This window comes from Folsomia candida, unplaced genomic scaffold (assembly GCF_002217175.1).
Source record: "Folsomia candida strain VU population unplaced genomic scaffold, ASM221717v1 Fcan01_Sc005, whole genome shotgun sequence".
Classification (NCBI taxonomy): domain Eukaryota; kingdom Metazoa; phylum Arthropoda; class Collembola; order Entomobryomorpha; family Isotomidae; genus Folsomia; species Folsomia candida.
Window position 1 is genome coordinate 8,091,872 of NW_019091197.1, and position 21,367 is coordinate 8,113,238.

Genomic DNA, 21,367 nt, shown 5'->3' on the forward strand with positions numbered 1-21,367 from the left:
TTTTTTAAGTAAATAGATTTAACTGAAGGTGTGGAGGAGTACAAACTCGGTTTTTTCGTGCCATTCACACCCACGCGTCGGGCCCATTTTATCATTTTTTTGCCACACGAAAAGTTGTTGCAGATTCTGAAATCTATTTTTATGGATATTTTTTAAAATAATTCTACCAAATAAAAATGCACCATTATTAATTAATTGATGCTGAGCCGTATTTTTATTCAACCAATTAAACTTTAACAGACACATTTATTCAGTGTTATTTATTTTCTACATGTGTTGGATAGAATGATATGTACTGGTTCACCTCCGTGTGTGCAAGTGATTACTAATTAAGCGCATCTGTCCCCACAAGCATTATTGGGTCCAGTTGTGCGAGGACCTCGGACACAGCATTTTCCGGAACAAATTGACCCGTCATGATATTGGGAACACTCTCTTCCCGCGCAACACTCACCAAGTCCGATACATCGACACGATTCTGGTAAACAAATCAATCAATAGTTAAATATGTAAATGAGTAATATTAGAAAAATCACTCTACCAAGTGGCTGTATTCAGCTAGTAAGAATTCGTCACCGAATATTTAGTAACAATAATTTCTGCGAAACTCAAACGTGGCCCTAACGTTAAGAAATTAATTGAAATGTAATGATAATTTTGAATCTACCGTAATCTTTTGTAAATTTTTGTTTGAACATTGTACGCATTGATGTATGTATGAAAGTTGTCACCACTCTGAGAAAATTGTGACCACGGTGGTTACAAGGAGGTAAGTGAGCAGCAATAAATATATTTATTGCTACTGACCGGGATAATTTGGTAAAATTTTGTTTCGAGGGTACACACTTTTATTTGCTTATTTATGCGTAATCTGGCCCTCGACTGACTTACCAACCGTGGACGCCACAGCGATCAAGACAAAGAAACACAAAAGAAGAGGGCTTCTTTTCATGGTGAAAATCCAGCGATATAAATTTCTATGGAAATATGAATCCTTTTGCAGAATGAATGTTCCGACACGGGTCACAGCTTCTTTTTATACTCGCTCAAAAATGTTTGCTTATTTACAAGAGTATTTATTATTTAATTCTTCTATCCAGATATACATAAATACATATGTGAGTAAATTATGGAAAAAAGTTGTTTTGCACACAAGCATGTACATGTTTATGCATGTATGTCTGAATACTTAAGATTGGATTTTGCATACATATTTATGTATTTATTTTGCTTGAGGGAAGATTTACATGACGGGTTGGCATGGAATCTCATGAAAACCCAGTCAACACATGAGGTCATCCTATGTATTCTTGGTATATACACATGTATATATGTATGTAAGAGTTGAAGAACAACAACATATTTTGGTATTTTTCGCAAGTCCAACCATCTCCAACAAATAGTGTTTAATAAACACTGTTTATATAACTCGTGCACATCAATTCCCATGACATCCAGGGGAGACTTGTTCGTACATAAATACCAGAAAAGCTGCACAGTTTGCATTGCTAATAAGAACAAGGAACACTTTAAACTGTTGAATGAGGATCAGATTTATTCACCATTGCGACCGGTTTCGAATCTCTTCATCAGGCTATGTGGTGAAAAATTGACATGCTTTATAATAATAATTAATTAGATAAATTATGGTGACCATTATAATTACTACCTCTGGTGTAAAATTAATATACATAGACTCGAATTGTACATGAATGATCCTTGGCCATTATTTCTAAAAAGATTAAATAAGTAGATGAATGAATACATGTGTACATGCGAGCTACTATTAAGTACAAATTACCTGTTTCACAATGTATGGTTAAAATTTGGAGAAACAAAATATATAAATAAATACAATTTTTCAAATAATGTTAAAGTGTGGACGAGTAATAATAGTGGTGGTGGTGGTCAAGCTAAAATCATTCGTAGCGTCTAACATTTACATAACTTGAGAACAGTACTGGTCCATATATTACTTACAAATATCATTAAGCGTATTGACTTTCTTATAACTACAAATCATATTCCACGAATGCAGAATTTCTTTACACTTATTAAGTAGCGCAAGCTACTTTACGCGATCGGTTAGTTAGTCTTTCGGTCCGACCGTCTGTCTGTCCGTCAACACTAAAACTCGAGAACGGTTCGTCGCAGCGACTTGAAATTTTCAACACATGCTCTTCACGGCTATGGGGTGACACCCTATTAAGGGGGTGGGACCAATTTGTCGAAATCATGTCGAAAAGCGTCGCCATGCCCTAATTTCGGCATTTTTTGGGCGATTGGCATGAAATTTGGGGAAACCTTGTTTTTCGGTGTTGTCGACATGTCGCAGTATAGAGCATGTGATCAATTAAAGATAATTAGTTTGTTTTTAATTAATTCGTTTTTAGGGGTTATATTTTGAGCCTGCATATGTCCCTTTATTTGTATATACAAAACGTGTCTCCAGATTATAGGAACAAGGGAAAAAATCTTACATTTACTGACGACGGCGATTATGAATTGCTTGAGTATTCTCAATGTGTTCTCCGGACATCGCCCGAACAAGCCTGAGCCTAAATTTCCAGTTTTCGAACACTTTTCGACATGTTTCAGGTGTTACAAGATTCCACTCCTGATTCAGAACTTTCCAAAGTCCACCCAGAGTTGATGCTCTCCTTTTAAAAACCTTCTGTTTGAGATAACCAAACCCGAAAAAATCCATGGGACTAGTGTCCATGGTGACTTGATAGGGATCTCAGAGTTAGTTATCAAGGTCATTCCTGTATTTCGCTTCAAATCTTTGCCGTATTCTTGCGTGAACTTTGCGGGATGTTACAGCATCATGGTGAATGTAAACTTTGTCCAGCTCGCCAGGGTAAAACTTTGGAATTTCCACCTCCAAAAATTTTTGCAACACGTTGTCAACATAATACTTCGAATTTATTTTTGCATTTGAACCGACATGAATCAGTGGTAACACGCCACGGCCGTTCATTGCGCCAACAACCATCATCCGATCAGAAAACTTTTCCTTCTTCTGGCACACATAATTTGATAATTTTTTTCGATCCTTTGTATAGTAAATTCTTATTGTTCCTTTACAGTCTTCTGTAAAGAATAGTACCTCGTCCAGTGTAACGGCAAATTCTGACCTTCCACCTGCAAGATGACCCTCATAGAGCTTCCGGGAATTTTTTTCCCTGTTTGCGATATGCGACGGTTTTAGGGCGTGGACTAGACTTTTTTTTTCTGGACCGTTTTAACCAAATCTTGATGTATTATTTTACTAACATACCCCGGGGACATCTGGCATTGCTTTGTAATCTGCCTCTTGCTTGGGGGATTTTCCTTATTAGTGAGAGGATCAATTTTCTTCAAAGTGGCCGAATTCTTTTTTGAAGGGTATCGATTTCTTGGAACAGGTTGACCGGATGTAACTGCATGTCTCCTAATTCCTTCAAAACTGATAATACGACTTATAGTGGTCACACCTAGGTCGTTTCCAGAATCTTTTAAAACAGATTTGATAGCTCTATAGGCCAATTTGGCTTTGGAAACTGACGCCACCACTTTAGGGTCAATTTTAGGCCCCATTATTTGAAACAGAAATTTGAAACTCAGAATATAGCACCGCAATAATGACAAAATTATGATTGTCAAATTTGGCGCTGATTGGACCAGCCGTTCTCAAGTTACACAATTTTTTCCCTTGTTCCTATAATCTGGAAACACGTTTTGTAATTACGTGAAAATATCAGTATGCATAAATATGCACATATGTATTTATGCATGTGTCATGTTTACGTTGGGTTTGTAGACCAAACAAAATTTCTACCAGATTATTATTTTTTTAAGTAAATAGATTTAACTGAAGGTGTGGAGGAGTACAAACTCGGTTTTTTCGTGTCATTCACACCCACGCGTCGGGCCCATTTTATCATTTTTTTGCCACGCGAAAAGTTGTTGCAGATTCTGAAATCTATTTTTATGGATATTTTTTAAAATAATTCTACCAAATAAAAATGCACCATTATTAATTAATTGATGCTGAGCCGTATTTTTATTCAACCAATTAAACTTTAACAGACACATTTATTCAGTGTTATTTATTTTCTACATGTGTTGGATAGAATGATATGTACTGGTTCACCTCCGTGTGTGCAAGTGATTACTAATTAAGCGCATCTGTCCCCACAAGCATTATTGGGTCCAGTTGTGCGAGGACCTCGGACACAGCATTTTCCGGAACAAATTGACCCGTCATGATATTGGGAACACTCTCTTCCCGCGCAACACTCACCGAGTCCGATACATCGACACGATTCTGGTAAACAAATCAATCAATAGTTAAATATGTAAATGAGTAATATTAGAAAAATCACTCTACCAAGTGGCTGTATTCAGCTAGTAAGAATTCGTCACCGAATATTTAGTAACAATAATTTCTGCGAAACTCAAACGTGGCCCTAACGTTAAGAAATTAATTGAAATGTAATGATAATTTTGAATCTACCGTAATCTTTTGTAAATTTTTGTTTGAACATTGTACGCATTGATGTATGTATGAAAGTTGTCACCACTCTGAGAAAATTGTGACCACGGTGGTTACAAGGAGGTAAGTGAGCAGCAATAAATATATTTATTGCTACTGACCGGGATAATTTGGTAAAATTTTGTTTCGAGGGTACACACTTTTATTTGCTTATTTATGCGTAATCTGGCCCTCGACTGACTTACCAACCGTGGACGCCACAGCGATCAAGACAAAGAAACACAAAAGAAGAGGGCTTCTTTTCATGGTGAAAATCCAGCGATATAAATTTCTATGGAAATATGAATCCTTTTGCAGAATGAATGTTCCGACACGGGTCACAGCTTCTTTTTATACTCGCTCAAAAATGTTTGCTTATTTACAAGAGTATTTATTATTTAATTCTTCTATCCAGATATACATAAATACATATGTGAGTAAATTATGGAAAAAAGTTGTTTTGCACACAAGCATGTACATGTTTATGCATGTATGTCTGAATACTTAAGATTGGATTTTGCATACATATTTATGTATTTATTTTGCTTGAGGGAAGATTTACATGACGGGTTGGCATGGAATCTCATGAAAACCCAGTCAACACATGAGGTCATCCTATGTATTCTTGGTATATACACATGTATATATGTATGTAAGAGTTGAAGAACAACAACATATTTTGGTATTTTTCGCAAGTCCAACCATCTCCAACAAATAGTGTTTAATAAACACTGTTTATATAACTCGTGCACATCAATTCCCATGACATCCAGGGGAGACTTGCTCGTACATAAATACCAGAAAAGCTGCACAGTTTGCATTGCTAATAAGAACAAGGAACACTTTAAACTGTTGAATGAGGATCAGATTTATTCACCATTGCGACCGGTTTCGAATCTCTTCATCAGGCTATGTGGTGAAAAATTGACATGCTTTATAATAATAATTAATTAGGTAAATTATGGTGACCATTATAATTACTACCTCTGGTGTAAAATTAATATACATAGACTCGAATTGTACATGAATGATCCTTGGCCATTATTTCTAAAAAGATTAAATAAGTAGATGAATGAATACATGTGTACATGCGAGCTACTATTAAGTACAAATTACCTGTTTCACAATGTATGGTTAAAATTTGGAGAAACAAAATATATAAATAAATACAATTTTTCAAATAATGTTAAAGTGTGGACGAGTAATAATAGTGGTGGTGGTGGTCAAGCTAAAATCATTCGTAGCGTCTAACATTTACATAACTTGAGAACAGTACTGGTCCATATATTACTTACAAATATCATTAAGCGTATTGACTTTCTTATAACTACAAATCATATTCCACGAATGCAGAATTTCTTTACACTTATTAAGTAGCGCAAGCTACTTAACGCGATCGGTTAGTTAGTCTTTCGGTCCGACCGTCTGTCTGTCCGTCAACACTAAAACTCGAGAACGGTTCGTCGCAGCGACTTGAAATTTTCAACACATGCTCTTCACGGCTATGGGGTGACACCCTATTAAGGGGGTGGGACCAATTTGTCGAAATCATGTCGAAAAGCGTCGCCATGCCCTAATTTCGGCATTTTTTGGGCGATTGGCATGAAATTTGGGGAAACCTTGTTTTTCGGTGTTGTCGACATGTCGCAATATGGCCAGTAAGGTTTCGACGACAGATTTTGTCGCCACGCCCTAATTTCGGCATTTTGCGGTCGATATGCATGAAATTTGGGCAAAACATGTTTTTCTGTGTTGTCGACATGTCGCAGTATAGAGCATGTGATCAATTAAAGATAATTAGTTTGTTTTTAATTAATTCGTTTTTAGGGGTTATATTTTGAGCCTGCATATGTCCCTTTATTTGTATATACAAAACGTGTCTCCAGATTATAGGAACAAGGGAAAAAATCTTACATTTACTGACGACGGCGATTATGAATTGCTTGAGTATTCTCAATGTGTTCTCCGGACATCGCCCGAACAAGCCTGAGCCTAAATTTCCAGTTTTCGAACACTTTTCGACATGTTTCAGGTGTTACAAGATTCCACTCCTGATTCAGAACTTTCCAAAGTCCACCCAGAGTTGATGCTCTCCTTTTAAAAACCTTCTGTTTGAGATAACCAAACCCGAAAAAATCCATGGGACTAGTGTCCATGGTGACTTGATAGGGATCTCAGAGTTAGTTATCAAGGTCATTCCTGTATTTCGCTTCAAATCTTTGCCGTATTCTTGCGTGAACTTTGCGGGATGTTACAGCATCATGGTGAATGTAAACTTTGTCCAGCTCGCCAGGGTAAAACTTTGGAATTTCCACCTCCAAAAATTTTTGCAACACGTTGTCAACATAATACTTCGAATTTATTTTTGCATTTGAACCGACATGAATCAGTGGTAACACGCCACGGCCGTTCATTGCGCCAACAACCATCATCCGATCAGAAAACTTTTCCTTCTTCTGGCACACATAATTTGATAATTTTTTTCGATCCTTTGTATAGTAAATTCTTATTGTTCCTTTACAGTCTTCTGTAAAGAATAGTACCTCGTCCAGTGTAACGGCAAATTCTGACCTTCCACCTGCAAGATGACCCTCATAGAGCTTCCGGGAATTTTTTTCCCTGTTTGCGATATGCGACGGTTTTAGGGCGTGGACTAGACTTTTTTTTTCTGGACCGTTTTAACCAAATCTTGATGTATTATTTTACTAACATACCCCGGGGACATCTGGCATTGCTTTGTAATCTGCCTCTTGCTTGGGGGATTTTCCTTATTAGTGAGAGGATCAATTTTCTTCAAAGTGGCCGAATTCTTTTTTGAAGGGTATCGATTTCTTGGAACAGGTTGACCGGATGTAACTGCATGTCTCCTAATTCCTTCAAAACTGATAATACGACTTATAGTGGTCACACCTAGGTCGTTTCCAGAATCTTTTAAAACAGATTTGATAGCTCTATAGGCCAATTTGGCTTTGGAAACTGACGCCACCACTTTAGGGTCAATTTTAGGCCCCATTATTTGAAACAGAAATTTGAAACTCAGAATATAGCACCGCAATAATGACAAAATTATGATTGTCAAATTTGGCGCTGATTGGACCAGCCGTTCTCAAGTTACACAATTTTTTCCCTTGTTCCTATAATCTGGAAACACGTTTTGTAATTACGTGAAAATATCAGTATGCATAAATATGCACATATGTATTTATGCATGTGTCATGTTTACGTTGGGTTTGTAGACCAAACAAAATTTCTACCAGATTATTATTTTTTTAAGTAAATAGATTTAACTGAAGGTGTGGAGGAGTACAAACTCGGTTTTTTCGTGCCATTCACACCCACGCGTCGGGCCCATTTTATCATTTTTTTGCCACACGAAAAGTTGTTGCAGATTCTGAAATCTATTTTTATGGATATTTTTTAAAATAATTCTACCAAATAAAAATGCACCATTATTAATTAATTGATGCTGAGCCGTATTTTTATTCAACCAATTAAACTTTAACAGACACATTTATTCAGTGTTATTTATTTTCTACATGTGTTGGATAGAATGATATGTACTGGTTCACCTCCGTGTGTGCAAGTGATTACTAATTAAGCGCATCTGTCCCCACAAGCATTATTGGGTCCAGTTGTGCGAGGACCTCGGACACAGCATTTTCCGGAACAAATTGACCCGTCATGATATTGGGAACACTCTCTTCCCGCGCAACACTCACCGAGTCCGATACATCGACACGATTCTGGTAAACAAATCAATCAATAGTTAAATATGTAAATGAGTAATATTAGAAAAATCACTCTACCAAGTGGCTGTATTCAGCTAGTAAGAATTCGTCACCGAATATTTAGTAACAATAATTTCTGCGAAACTCAAACGTGGCCCTAACGTTAAGAAATTAATTGAAATGTAATGATAATTTTGAATCTACCGTAATCTTTTGTAAATTTTTGTTTGAACATTGTACGCATTGATGTATGTATGAAAGTTGTCACCACTCTGAGAAAATTGTGACCACGGTGGTTACAAGGAGGTAAGTGAGCAGCAATAAATATATTTATTGCTACTGACCGGGATAATTTGGTAAAATTTTGTTTCGAGGGTACACACTTTTATTTGCTTATTTATGCGTAATCTGGCCCTCGACTGACTTACCAACCGTGGACGCCACAGCGATCAAGACAAAGAAACACAAAAGAAGAGGGCTTCTTTTCATGGTGAAAATCCAGCGATATAAATTTCTATGGAAATATGAATCCTTTTGCAGAATGAATGTTCCGACACGGGTCACAGCTTCTTTTTATACTCGCTCAAAAATGTTTGCTTATTTACAAGAGTATTTATTATTTAATTCTTCTATCCAGATATACATAAATACATATGTGAGTAAATTATGGAAAAAAGTTGTTTTGCACACAAGCATGTACATGTTTATGCATGTATGTCTGAATACTTAAGATTGGATTTTGCATACATATTTATGTATTTATTTTGCTTGAGGGAAGATTTACATGACGGGTTGGCATGGAATCTCATGAAAACCCAGTCAACACATGAGGTCATCCTATGTATTCTTGGTATATACACATGTATATATGTATGTAAGAGTTGAAGAACAACAACATATTTTGGTATTTTTCGCAAGTCCAACCATCTCCAACAAATAGTGTTTAATAAACACTGTTTATATAACTCGTGCACATCAATTCCCATGACATCCAGGGGAGACTTGCTCGTACATAAATACCAGAAAAGCTGCACAGTTTGCATTGCTAATAAGAACAAGGAACACTTTAAACTGTTGAATGAGGATCAGATTTATTCACCATTGCGACCGGTTTCGAATCTCTTCATCAGGCTATGTGGTGAAAAATTGACATGCTTTATAATAATAATTAATTAGGTAAATTATGGTGACCATTATAATTACTACCTCTGGTGTAAAATTAATATACATAGACTCGAATTGTACATGAATGATCCTTGGCCATTATTTCTAAAAAGATTAAATAAGTAGATGAATGAATACATGTGTACATGCGAGCTACTATTAAGTACAAATTACCTGTTTCACAATGTATGGTTAAAATTTGGAGAAACAAAATATATAAATAAATACAATTTTTCAAATAATGTTAAAGTGTGGACGAGTAATAATAGTGGTGGTGGTGGTCAAGCTAAAATCATTCGTAGCGTCTAACATTTACATAACTTGAGAACAGTACTGGTCCATATATTACTTACAAATATCATTAAGCGTATTGACTTTCTTATAACTACAAATCATATTCCACGAATGCAGAATTTCTTTACACTTATTAAGTAGCGCAAGCTACTTAACGCGATCGGTTAGTTAGTCTTTCGGTCCGACCGTCTGTCTGTCCGTCAACACTAAAACTCGAGAACGGTTCGTCGCAGCGACTTGAAATTTTCAACACATGCTCTTCACGGCTATGGGGTGACACCCTATTAAGGGGGTGGGACCAATTTGTCGAAATCATGTCGAAAAGCGTCGCCATGCCCTAATTTCGGCATTTTGCGGTCGATATGCATGAAATTTGGGCAAAACATGTTTTTCTGTGTTGTCGACATGTCGCAGTATAGAGCATGTGATCAATTAAAGATAATTAGTTTGTTTTTAATTAATTCGTTTTTAGGGGTTATATTTTGAGCCTGCATATGTCCCTTTATTTGTATATACAAAACGTGTCTCCAGATTATAGGAACAAGGGAAAAAATCTTACATTTACTGACGACGGCGATTATGAATTGCTTGAGTATTCTCAATGTGTTCTCCGGACATCGCCCGAACAAGCCTGAGCCTAAATTTCCAGTTTTCGAACACTTTTCGACATGTTTCAGGTGTTACAAGATTCCACTCCTGATTCAGAACTTTCCAAAGTCCACCCAGAGTTGATGCTCTCCTTTTAAAAACCTTCTGTTTGAGATAACCAAACCCGAAAAAATCCATGGGACTAGTGTCCATGGTGACTTGATAGGGATCTCAGAGTTAGTTATCAAGGTCATTCCTGTCCTTCGCTTCAAATCTTTGCCGTATTCTTGCGTGAACTTTGCGGGATGTTACAGCATCATGGTGAATGTAAACTTTGTCCAGCTCGCCAGGGTAAAACTTTGGAATTTCCACCTCCAAAAATTTTTGCAACACGTTGTCAACATAATACTTCGAATTTATTTTTGCATTTGAACCGACATGAATCAGTGGTAACACGCCACGGCCGTTCATTGCGCCAACAACCATCATCCGATCAGAAAACTTTTCCTTCTTCTGGCACACATAATTTGATAATTTTTTTCGATCCTTTGTATAGTAAATTCTTATTGTTCCTTTACAGTCTTCTGTAAAGAATAGTACCTCGTCCAGTGTAACGGCAAATTCTGACCTTCCACCTGCAAGATGACCCTCATAGAGCTTCCGGGAATTTTTTTCCCTGTTTGCGATATGCGACGGTTTTAGGGCGTGGACTAGACTTTTTTTTTCTGGACCGTTTTAACCAAATCTTGATGTATTATTTTACTAACATACCCCGGGGACATCTGGCATTGCTTTGTAATCTGCCTCTTGCTTGGGGGATTTTCCTTATTAGTGAGAGGATCAATTTTCTTCAAAGTGGCCGAATTCTTTTTTGAAGGGTATCGATTTCTTGGAACAGGTTGACCGGATGTAACTGCATGTCTCCTAATTCCTTCAAAACTGATAATACGACTTATAGTGGTCACACCTAGGTCGTTTCCAGAATCTTTTAAAACAGATTTGATAGCTCTATAGGCCAATTTGGCTTTGGAAACTGACGCCACCACTTTAGGGTCAATTTTAGGCCCCATTATTTGAAACAGAAATTTGAAACTCAGAATATAGCACCGCAATAATGACAAAATTATGATTGTCAAATTTGGCGCTGATTGGACCAGCCGTTCTCAAGTTACACAATTTTTTCCCTTGTTCCTATAATCTGGAAACACGTTTTGTAATTACGTGAAAATATCAGTATGCATAAATATGCACATATGTATTTATGCATGTGTCATGTTTACGTTGGGTTTGTAGACCAAACAAAATTTCTACCAGATTATTATTTTTTTAAGTAAATAGATTTAACTGAAGGTGTGGAGGAGTACAAACTCGGTTTTTTCGTGCCATTCACACCCACGCGTCGGGCCCATTTTATCATTTTTTTGCCACACGAAAAGTTGTTGCAGATTCTGAAATCTATTTTTATGGATATTTTTTAAAATAATTCTACCAAATAAAAATGCACCATTATTAATTAATTGATGCTGAGCCGTATTTTTATTCAACCAATTAAACTTTAACAGACACATTTATTCAGTGTTATTTATTTTCTACATGTGTTGGATAGAATGATATGTACTGGTTCACCTCCGTGTGTGCAAGTGATTACTAATTAAGCGCATCTGTCCCCACAAGCATTATTGGGTCCAGTTGTGCGAGGACCTCGGACACAGCATTTTCCGGAACAAATTGACCCGTCATGATATTGGGAACACTCTCTTCCCGCGCAACACTCACCAAGTCCGATACATCGACACGATTCTGGTAAACAAATCAATCAATAGTTAAATATGTAAATGAGTAATATTAGAAAAATCACTCTACCAAGTGGCTGTATTCAGCTAGTAAGAATTCGTCACCGAATATTTAGTAACAATAATTTCTGCGAAACTCAAACGTGGCCCTAACGTTAAGAAATTAATTGAAATGTAATGATAATTTTGAATCTACCGTAATCTTTTGTAAATTTTTGTTTGAACATTGTACGCATTGATGTATGTATGAAAGTTGTCACCACTCTGAGAAAATTGTGACCACGGTGGTTACAAGGAGGTAAGTGAGCAGCAATAAATATATTTATTGCTACTGACCGGGATAATTTGGTAAAATTTTGTTTCGAGGGTACACACTTTTATTTGCTTATTTATGCGTAATCTGGCCCTCGACTGACTTACCAACCGTGGACGCCACAGCGATCAAGACAAAGAAACACAAAAGAAGAGGGCTTCTTTTCATGGTGAAAATCCAGCGATATAAATTTCTATGGAAATATGAATCCTTTTGCAGAATGAATGTTCCGACACGGGTCACAGCTTCTTTTTATACTCGCTCAAAAATGTTTGCTTATTTACAAGAGTATTTATTATTTAATTCTTCTATCCAGATATACATAAATACATATGTGAGTAAATTATGGAAAAAAGTTGTTTTGCACACAAGCATGTACATGTTTATGCATGTATGTCTGAATACTTAAGATTGGATTTTGCATACATATTTATGTATTTATTTTGCTTGAGGGAAGATTTACATGACGGGTTGGCATGGAATCTCATGAAAACCCAGTCAACACATGAGGTCATCCTATGTATTCTTGGTATATACACATGTATATATGTATGTAAGAGTTGAAGAACAACAACATATTTTGGTATTTTTCGCAAGTCCAACCATCTCCAACAAATAGTGTTTAATAAACACTGTTTATATAACTCGTGCACATCAATTCCCATGACATCCAGGGGAGACTTGCTCGTACATAAATACCAGAAAAGCTGCACAGTTTGCATTGCTAATAAGAACAAGGAACACTTTAAACTGTTGAATGAGGATCAGATTTATTCACCATTGCGACCGGTTTCGAATCTCTTCATCAGGCTATGTGGTGAAAAATTGACATGCTTTATAATAATAATTAATTAGGTAAATTATGGTGACCATTATAATTACTACCTCTGGTGTAAAATTAATATACATAGACTCGAATTGTACATGAATGATCCTTGGCCATTATTTCTAAAAAGATTAAATAAGTAGATGAATGAATACATGTGTACATGCGAGCTACTATTAAGTACAAATTACCTGTTTCACAATGTATGGTTAAAATTTGGAGAAACAAAATATATAAATAAATACAATTTTTCAAATAATGTTAAAGTGTGGACGAGTAATAATAGTGGTGGTGGTGGTCAAGCTAAAATCATTCGTAGCGTCTAACATTTACATAACTTGAGAACAGTACTGGTCCATATATTACTTACAAATATCATTAAGCGTATTGACTTTCTTATAACTACAAATCATATTCCACGAATGCAGAATTTCTTTACACTTATTAAGTAGCGCAAGCTACTTAACGCGATCGGTTAGTTAGTCTTTCGGTCCGACCGTCTGTCTGTCCGTCAACACTAAAACTCGAGAACGGTTCGTCGCAGCGACTTGAAATTTTCAACACATGCTCTTCACGGCTATGGGGTGACACCCTATTAAGGGGGTGGGACCAATTTGTCGAAATCATGTCGAAAAGCGTCGCCATGCCCTAATTTCGGCATTTTTTGGGCGATTGGCATGAAATTTGGGGAAACCTTGTTTTTCGGTGTTGTCGACATGTCGCAATATGGCCAGTAAGGTTTCGACGACAGATTTTGTCGCCACGCCCTAATTTCGGCATTTTGCGGTCGATATGCATGAAATTTGGGCAAAACATGTTTTTCTGTGTTGTCGACATGTCGCAGTATAGAGCATGTGATCAATTAAAGATAATTAGTTTGTTTTTAATTAATTCGTTTTTAGGGGTTATATTTTGAGCCTGCATATGTCCCTTTATTTGTATATACAAAACGTGTCTCCAGATTATAGGAACAAGGGAAAAAATCTTACATTTACTGACGACGGCGATTATGAATTGCTTGAGTATTCTCAATGTGTTCTCCGGACATCGCCCGAACAAGCCTGAGCCTAAATTTCCAGTTTTCGAACACTTTTCGACATGTTTCAGGTGTTACAAGATTCCACTCCTGATTCAGAACTTTCCAAAGTCCACCCAGAGTTGATGCTCTCCTTTTAAAAACCTTCTGTTTGAGATAACCAAACCCAAAAAAATCCATGGGACTAGTGTCCATGGTGACTTGATAGGGATCTCAGAGTTAGTTATCAAGGTCATTCCTGTATTTCGCTTCAAATCTTTGCCGTATTCTTGCGTGAACTTTGCGGGATGTTACAGCATCATGGTGAATGTAAACTTTGTCCAGCTCGCCAGGGTAAAACTTTGGAATTTCCACCTCCAAAAATTTTTGCAACACGTTGTCAACATAATACTTCGAATTTATTTTTGCATTTGAACCGACATGAATCAGTGGTAACACGCCACGGCCGTTCATTGCGCCAACAACCATCATCCGATCAGAAAACTTTTCCTTCTTCTGGCACACATAATTTGATAATTTTTTTCGATCCTTTGTATAGTAAATTCTTATTGTTCCTTTACAGTCTTCTGTAAAGAATAGTACCTCGTCCAGTGTAACGGCAAATTCTGACCTTCCACCTGCAAGATGACCCTCATAGAGCTTCCGGGAATTTTTTTCCCTGTTTGCGATATGCGACGGTTTTAGGGCGTGGACTAGACTTTTTTTTTCTGGACCGTTTTAACCAAATCTTGATGTATTATTTTACTAACATACCCCGGGGACATCTGGCATTGCTTTGTAATCTGCCTCTTGCTTGGGGGATTTTCCTTATTAGTGAGAGGATCAATTTTCTTCAAAGTGGCCGAATTCTTTTTTGAAGGGTATCGATTTCTTGGAACAGGTTGACCGGATGTAACTGCATGTCTCCTAATTCCTTCAAAACTGATAATACGACTTATAGTGGTCACACCAAGGTCGTTTCCAGAATCTTTTAAAACAGATTTGATAGCTCTATAGGCCAATTTGGCTTTGGAAACTGACGCCACCACTTTAGGGTCAATTTTAGGCCCCATTATTTGAAACAGAAATTTGAAACTCAGAATATAGCACCGCAATAATGACAAAATTATGATTGTCAAATTTGGCGCTGATTGGACCAGCCGTTCTCAAGTTACACAATTTTTTCCCTTGTTCCTATAATCTGGAAACACGTTTTGTAATTACGTGAAAATATCAGTATGCATAAATATGCACATATGTATTTATGCATGTGTCATGTTTACGTTGGGTTTGTAGACCAAACAAAATTTCTACCAGATTATTATTTTTTTAAGTAAATAGATTTAACTGAAGGTGTGGAGGAGTACAAACTCGGTTTTTTCGTGCCATTCACACCCACGCGTCGGGCCCATTTTATCATTTTTTTGCCACACGAAAAGTTGTTGCAGATTCTGAAATCTATTTTTATGGATATTTTTTAAAATAATTCTACCAAATAAAAATGCACCATTATTAATTAATTGATGCTGAGCCGTATTTTTATTCAACCAATTAAACTTTAACAGACACATTTATTCAGTGTTATTTATTTTCTACATGTGTTGGATAGAATGATATGTACTGGTTCACCTCCGTGTGTGCAAGTGATTACTAATTAAGCGCATCTGTCCCCACAAGCATTATTGGGTCCAGTTGTGCGAGGACCTCGGACACAGCATTTTCCGGAACAAATTGACCCGTCATGATATTGGGAACACTCTCTTCCCGCGCAACACTCACCGAGTCCGATACATCGACACGATTCTGGTAAACAAATCAATCAATAGTTAAATATGTAAATGAGTAATATTAGAAAAATCACTCTACCAAGTGGCTGTATTCAGCTAGTAAGAATTCGTCACCGAATATTTAGTAACAATAATTTCTGCGAAACTCAAACGTGGCCCTAACGTTAAGAAATTAATTGAAATGTAATGATAATTTTGAATCTACCGTAATCTTTTGTAAATTTTTGTTTGAACATTGTACGCATTGATGTATGTATGAAAGTTGTCACCACTCTGAGAAAATTGTGACCACGGTGGTTACAAGGAGGTAAGTGAGCAGCAATAAATATATTTATTGCTACTGACCGGGATAATTTGGTAAAATTTTGTTTCGAGGGTACACACTTTTATTTGCTTATTTATGCGTAATCTGGCCCTCGACTGACTTACCAACCGTGGACGCCACAGCGATCAAGACAAAGAAACACAAAAGAAGAGGGCTTCTTTTCATGGTGAAAATCCAGCGATATAAATTTCTATGGAAATATGAATCCTTTTGCAGAATGAATGTTCCGACACGGGTCACAGCTTCTTTTTATACTCGCTCAAAAATGTTTGCTTATTTACAAGAGTATTTATTATTTAATTCTTCTATCCAGATATACATAAATACATATGTGAGTAAATTATGGAAAAAAGTTGTTTTGCACACAAGCATGTACATGTTTATGCATGTATGTCTGAATACTTAAGATTGGATTTTGCATACATATTTATGTATTTATTTTGCTTGAGGGAAGATTTACATGACGGGTTGGCATGGAATCTCATGAAAACCCAGTCAACACATGAGGTCATCCTATGTATTCTTGGTATATACACATGTATATATGTATGTAAGAGTTGAAGAACAACAACATATTTTGGTATTTTTCGCAAGTCCAACCATCTCCAACAAATAGTGTTTAATAAACACTGTTTATATAACTCGTGCACATCAATTCCCATGACATCCAGGGGAGACTTGTTCGTACATAAATACCAGAAAAGCTGCACAGTTTGCATTGCTAATAAGAACAAGGAACACTTTAAACTGTTGAATGAGGATCAGATTTATTCACCATTGCGACCGGTTTCGAATCTCTTCATCAGGCTATGTGGTGAAAAATTGACATGCTTTATAATAATAATTAATTAGATAAATTATGGTGACCATTATAATTACTACCTCTGGTGTAAAATTAATATACATAGACTCGAATTGTACATGAATGATCCTTGGCCATTATTTCTAAAAAGATTAAATAAGTAGATGAATGAATACATGTGTACATGCGAGCTACTATTAAGTACAAATTACCTGTTTCACAATGTATGGTTAAAATTTGGAGAAACAAAATATATAAATAAATACAATTTTTCAAATAATGTTAAAGTGTGGACGAGTAATAATAGTGGTGGTGGTGGTCAAGCTAAAATCATTCGTAGCGTCTAACATTTACATAACTTGAGAACAGTACTGGTCCATATATTACTTACAAATATCATTAAGCGTATTGACTTTCTTATAACTACAAATCATATTCCACGAATGCAGAATTTCTTTACACTTATTAAGTAGCGCAAGCTACTTAACGCGATCGGTTAGTTAGTCTTTCGGTCCGACCGTCTGTCTGTCCGTCAACACTAAAACTCGAGAACGGTTCGTCGCAGCGACTTGAAATTTTCAACACATGCTCTTCACGGCTATGGGGTGACACCCTATTAAGGGGGTGGGACCAATTTGTCGAAATCATGTCGAAAAGCGTCGCCATGCCCTAATTTCGGCATTTTTTGGGCGATTGGCATGAAATTTGGGGAAACCTTGTTTTTCGGTGTTGTCGACATGTCGCAATATGGCCAGTAAGGTTTCGACGACAGATTTTGTCGCCACGCCCTAATTTCGGCATTTTGCGGTCGATATGCATGAAATTTGGGCAAAACATGTTTTTCTGTGTTGTCGACATGTCGCAGTATAGAGCATGTGATCAATTAAAGATAATTAGTTTGTTTTTAATTAATTCGTTTTTAGGGGTTATATTTTGAGCCTGCATATGTCCCTTTATTTGTATATACAAAACGTGTCTCCAGATTATAGGAACAAGGGAAAAAATCTTACATTTACTGACGACGGCGATTATGAATTGCTTGAGTATTCTCAATGTGTTCTCCGGACATCGCCCGAACAAGCCTGAGCCTAAATTTCCAGTTTTCGAACACTTTTCGACATGTTTCAGGTGTTACAAGATTCCACTCCTGATTCAGAACTTTCCAAAGTCCACCCAGAGTTGATGCTCTCCTTTTAAAAACCTTCTGTTTGAGATAACCAAACCCGAAAAAATCCATGGGACTAGTGTCCATGGTGACTTGATAGGGATCTCAGAGTTAGTTATCAAGGTCATTCCTGTATTTCGCTTCAAATCTTTGCCGTATTCTTGCGTGAACTTTGCGGGATGTTACAGCATCATGGTGAATGTAAACTTTGTCCAGCTCGCCAGGGTAAAACTTTGGAATTTCCACCTCCAAAAATTTTTGCAACACGTTGTCAACATAATACTTCGAATTTATTTTTGCATTTGAACCGACATGAATCAGTGGTAACACGCCACGGCCGTTCATTGCGCCAACAACCATCATCCGATCAGAAAACTTTTCCTTCTTCTGGCACACATAATTTGATAATTTTTTTCGATCCTTTGTATAGTAAATTCTTATTGTTCCTTTACAGTCTTCTGTAAAGAATAGTACCTCGTCCAGTGTAACGGCAAATTCTGACCTTCCACCTCATTCTATGAGATGACCCTCATAGAGCTTCCGGGAATTTTTTTCCCTGTTTGCGATATGCGACGGTTTTAGGGCGTGGACTAGACTTTTTTTTTCTGGACCGTTTTAACCAAATCTTGATGTATTATTTTACTAACATACCCCGGGGACATCTGGCATTGCTTTGTAATCTGCCTCTTGCTTGGGGGATTTTCCTTATTAGTGAGAGGATCAATTTTCTTCAAAGTGGCCGAATTCTTTTTTGAAGGGTATCGATTTCTTGGAACAGGTTGACCGGATGTAACTGCATGTCTCCTAATTCCTTCAAAACTGATAATACGACTTATAGTGGTCACACCTAGGTCGTTTCCAGAATCTTTTAAAACAGATTTGATAGCTCTATAGGCCAATTTGGCTTTGGAAACTGACGCCACCACTTTAGGGTCAATTTTAGGCCCCATTATTTGAAACAGAAATTTGAAACTCAGAATATAGCACCGCAATAATGACAAAATTATGATTGTCAAATTTGGCGCTGATTGGACCAGCCGTTCTCAAGTTACACAATTTTTTCCCTTGTTCCTATAATCTGGAAACACGTTTTGTAATTACGTGAAAATATCAGTATGCATAAATATGCACATATGTATTTATGCATGTGTCATGTTTACGTTGGGTTTGTAGACCAAACAAAATTTCTACCAGATTATTATTTTTTTAAGTAAATAGATTTAACTGAAGGTGTGGAGGAGTACAAACTCGGTTTTTTCGTGCCATTCACACCCACGCGTCGGGCCCATTTTATCATTTTTTTGCCACACGAAAAGTTGTTGCAGATTCTGAAATCTATTTTTATGGATATTTTTTAAAATAATTCTACCAAATAAAAATGCACCATTATTAATTAATTGATGCTGAGCCGTATTTTTATTCAACCAATTAAACTTTAACAGACACATTTATTCAGTGTTATTTATTTTCTACATGTGTTGGATAGAATGATATGTACTGGTTCACCTCCGTGTGTGCAAGTGATTACTAATTAAGCGCATCTGTCCCCACAAGCATTATTGGGTCCAGTTGTGCGAGGACCTCGGACACAGCATTTTCCGGAACAAATTGACCCGTCATGATATTGGGAACACTCTCTTCCCGCGCAACACTCACCAAGTCCGATACATCGACACGATTCTGGTAAACAAATCAATCAATAGTTAAATATGTAAATGAGTAATATTAGAAAAATCACTCTACCAAGTGGCTGTATTCAGCTAGTAAGAATTCGTCACCGAATATTTAGTAACAATAATTTCTGCGAAACTCAAACGTGGCCCTAACGTTAAGAAATTAATTGAAATGTAATGATAATTTTGAATCTACCGTAATCTTTTGTAAATTTTTGTTTGAACATTGTACGCATTGATGTATGTATGAAAGTTGTCACCACTCTGAGAAAATTGTGACCACGGTGGTTACAAGGAGGTAAGTGAGCAGCAATAAATATATTTATTGCTACTGACCGGGATAATTTGGTAAAATTTTGTTTCGAGGGTACACACTTTTATTTGCTTATTTATGCGTAATCTGGCCCTCGACTGACTTACCAACCGTGGACGCCACAGCGATCAAGACAAAGAAACACAAAAGAAGAGGGCTTCTTTTCATGGTGAAAATCCAGCGATATAAATTTCTATGGAAATATGAATCCTTTTGCAGAATGAATGTTCCGACACGGGTCACAGCTTCTTTTTATACTCGCTCAAAAATGTTTGCTTATTTACAAGAGTATTTATTATTTAATTCTTCTATCCAGATATACATAAATACATATGTGAGTAAATTATGGAAAAAAGTTGTTTTGCACACAAGCATGTACATGTTTATGCATGTATGTCTGAATACTTAAGATTGGATTTTGCATACATATTTATGTATTTATTTTGCTTGAGGGAAGATTTACATGACGGGTTGGCATGGAATCTCATGAAAACCCAGTCAACACATGAGGTCATCCTATGTATTCTTGGTATATACACATGTATATATGTATGTAAGAGTTGAAGAACAACAACATATTTTGGTATTTTTCGCAAGTCCAACCATCTCCAACAAATAGTGTTTAATAAACACTGTTTATATAACTCGTGCACATCAATTCCCATGACATCCAGGGGAGACTTGCTCGTACATAAATACCAGAAAAGCTGCACAGTTTGCATTGCTAATAAGAACAAGGAACACTTTAAACTGTTGAATGAGGATCAGATTTATTCACCATTGCGACCGGTTTCGAATCTCTTCATCAGGCTATGTGGTGAAAAATTGACATGCTTTATAATAATAATTAATTAGGTAAATTATGGTGACCATTATAATTACTACCTCTGGTGTAAAATTAATATACATAGACTCGAATTGTACATGAATGATCCTTGGCCATTATTTCTAAAAAGATTAAATAAGTAGATGAATGAATACATGTGTACATGCGAGCTACTATTAAGTACAAATTACCTGTTTCACAATGTATGGTTAAAATTTGGAGAAACAAAATATATAAAT

The 21,367-nt window shown here is 36.5% G+C and overlaps 1 long non-coding RNA gene across 1 annotated transcript; it reads right to left on the reverse strand.

Annotated features, from left to right (window-relative positions):
* Positions 1-191: 191 nt before the first annotated feature.
* On the reverse strand, positions 192-20,890 carry LOC110850032. The gene is made up of 7 exons (XR_002547912.2): positions 20,410-20,890; positions 16,454-19,996; positions 12,504-16,040; positions 8,673-12,090; positions 4,723-8,259; positions 892-4,309; positions 192-478 (listed from the first exon to the last, which is right to left on the reverse strand). It is a non-coding gene; the product is annotated as an uncharacterized LOC110850032 (long non-coding RNA).
* Positions 20,891-21,367: the final 477 nt, after the last annotated feature.